Source organism: Thalia democratica, chromosome 3 (genome assembly GCF_965202585.1).
Source record: "Thalia democratica chromosome 3, ktThaDemo2.hap1.1, whole genome shotgun sequence".
In the NCBI taxonomy this organism is placed as follows: domain Eukaryota; kingdom Metazoa; phylum Chordata; class Thaliacea; order Salpida; family Salpidae; genus Thalia; species Thalia democratica.
In genome coordinates, this window is record NC_139167.1 from 37,436,176 (window position 1) to 37,439,111 (window position 2,936).

Here is a 2,936-nt window from a genome sequence, read left to right on the forward strand (position 1 = left end):
TTATTTATACATAATTGATAAACATTTATACTATCTGCGGCAGGGTTTCCCGAAATTGGCAATATCACCCATTAGGGAGATTTTGACTCTAAATGCGCGTTCATTGGCATTGTAGCGAAAAAGTAAGTTGGTAATTGTTTCATAAAGGGGCGATATCTAAAAATTTAGTGCGAGTACTTTTAAATTTCTTCTAAGGGAGCGTTTAAGAAAATAAATTTGAAACCATGGTTTAAAAGTTTTTTGCCTACAAAAGTTTACTGCCATTCTTAAGTTAAATTTAATTTCGTAAAAGTTAAATTTATTTTCCCAAAACAATATGTTACGTAACTACAAAAAGTAGTTTGTATATTTAATAGTAGAAATATATATACATAACACCATCAATAGTTAAACTAAATTAGTTTATTGTTATATCACAAACATAGAATACTACTTGAAATTAAAAAACAATCAAGTGTTCTTTTTAAATATCTAATATTTATTATCATTGTAAACATAACAAAAGTTAAGCACAAAATTTTCAAAATTGAGAATATGAATCAGATCATTAAGAATGTTTACTGGTTGCCATCGCAACAATCAGCCTTGCAAGAGATTGGACAGTTGTCTCTCATCCAAGCCCCAAATTTTTCATGGGTACAGTAACCCTTGTCAGCCCACATTGGACAAGATGTTGCTCTGCAACCTACCTCTTCACATCCTAAAAAAAAAAATTTAACTATACTGCTTAAAAATACAGGAAAAATAAAATTAAGTACGTTTACAGAAACAGAAACTTGACTTTTAAAATGAGATATATGTTTTAAGGCTTTAAAAGAAAAAACTAAATGAAAAGTTTTAAAATTTCTATGTTTGAGCGTCGCTCTGTTATAAATTCAAAACTTTACACGATTTATTTTGCAATGATTTAACTTATAAACACTTAAATTAAAAAAAGAAAACATTTAAGAGTATTCAGATTTAATTAAAGTGATATAAAATTTTTTATAAACCTAAGAAACTTATTGTGACTTATTTTTACCAAGCAATGTTGTAAACAAGTTTAAGTGAACGACAAATTTTCTTACTTAATTGTACAATGGTTTTTAAAACTCATTATTAACTACATACAAAAAGGTTTAGTTATTAATGCTATTTAAGGTTTCCAACATCTTTTTCCACAAACTTTATTTTGTTTTCAAACAGTAAACATTTCAACAAGCAATGATTATTATTTTTTTGTTACAATAAATTTCATATAAATAAAACATTTATTTTTAGATAATTCGCTAAAAATTCTATTACTAGATTGCTTAAAATAGTATAAATAAAAATAACTTCTGCAGTAACCGGACAATGTTAGGAAACGTCCTTGTCCAAATGGGTTTGAATTTTCTGGTGTATCTGAAGTTTTATTCTATTTGTTTATAAAAAACATTTTAAAACTATTTGATAAAAAATCGCTTCAGTATATGTCTTCTTTATACAACATTGAAAACTAAGAAGTTGATAATTGTTTAATGTGTTACAGTTCTTATGATACTTATTAGACTATGGCTGTTACAATTTATAACAAATAGCAAAAGAGCTACTTTTTTAGTAAAATACACTCATAAAAGAATGTAGAAATTATCTTCTTTAATTAGAAACGTAATACAATCAACTATAAAAATTAAAAGTTTGCTTTCGTAAACGTAAGTTTATTTCAAAATATTAAAACCTTATACTTTTGAAATTAGTCTTGTTTTAGTTTGACTAGAAGAAAATTTTTATAAACTTTAATTTATCTATATTTTTATCCTTCAGCATTTTAAATTTATACTTTTGATTTTCAAAAATTATTTCGTCAAATTAAGTTTCGCTCAAAGAGCTCGTCAATTTTCTAAATAAAAATAATTTTGTTTTATTCAAATTAATTAAAAGAGTTCGCCAAACAAATTTTTGAAAAAATATGTATATTGGTTCTCTTTTTAAAAGTAAATACATTTAGTTAGTTTTTACCTAATCAAACCTATATCATATTAACGTAGTTTAAACTTGATTAAAAACGTATGCTTTGTAATTAAATTAAAAGATAACATTTTACAGTGCTCTAAAATGTGCTTTGTTTAAACTTTTATTGAAATTACTTTGTTTTAAATTAAAGCCTAGTCGTTGATACCTAATTGAATGCTATATATTAAAACTAATGATTATTTTAATTTATTTTCTATAAAACGTTACCGCTTTATAAAAATTAGACAAATACATAGCGATTTTTGTGGCGTGTAAACCTTTTTTGTTGTTAGTCGTCGAAATTTTCATACAAATAAATTATTCTTTAAAACTTAGAAGCATGTCCACACTTATACACGTAAAACTCCACTTAATGCGGATTAAAAGTAGGTTAAACACTTATATGCATAAAGTTTATAAAACTAACTAGATTATAAACTACTATAGTGATAATTGAATTTTATAAAACTGTTATATACTTAATAATAAATTTTATATATACATGTACGACAAAATGCATTAAGTTAAATTTTATTAAGCTTTATGTGCACAGTTTTGTATGCACAAAACTAAATTTGCTAATACAAGTTCGATAGTCTAACCAGTATTACATATAATTAACTTAATTTTTTAGTTCATAACTAAAAACTTACCAGCCATACTTACGGCGACAGCTATGGAAAAACAGTCAACATCGAAAGTTTCATTTTGAACTATATGTATGTATATACGATTATAAAAATGTTGTGTTAATTAGTCAGGAATTTTTATACAGAATCAGTTTACCCCCAGGCTTTCTACTTTGTCTAAAAACAGAAGCTGTTTCAAATTAAAATTCATCACTCAAGAATTTCAATCGGTTTTGTAAAAATGTTTATTTTAAATAAGCAGAACACACAAAGTTGGTTTTGAACGCAATATTGAAAAAAAAACTTAAATTACGTTATTTATGTGTAATCCCA

At 25.1% G+C, this 2,936-nt stretch overlaps 1 long non-coding RNA gene across 2 annotated transcripts; it reads right to left on the minus strand.

Annotated features, from left to right (window-relative positions):
• Nucleotides 1-469: 469 nt before the first annotated feature.
• Nucleotides 470-2,698, minus strand: LOC145832006 (uncharacterized). Of its 2 annotated transcripts, none has more exons than XR_014369710.1 (3): nt 2,628-2,698; nt 1,318-1,383; nt 470-700 (listed from the first exon to the last, which is right to left on the minus strand). It is a non-coding gene; the product is annotated as an uncharacterized LOC145832006 (long non-coding RNA). The 2 variants fall into 2 exon arrangements; XR_014369711.1 differs by having other exon boundaries at nt 1,330-1,383; nt 2,628-2,692.
• Nucleotides 2,699-2,936: the final 238 nt, after the last annotated feature.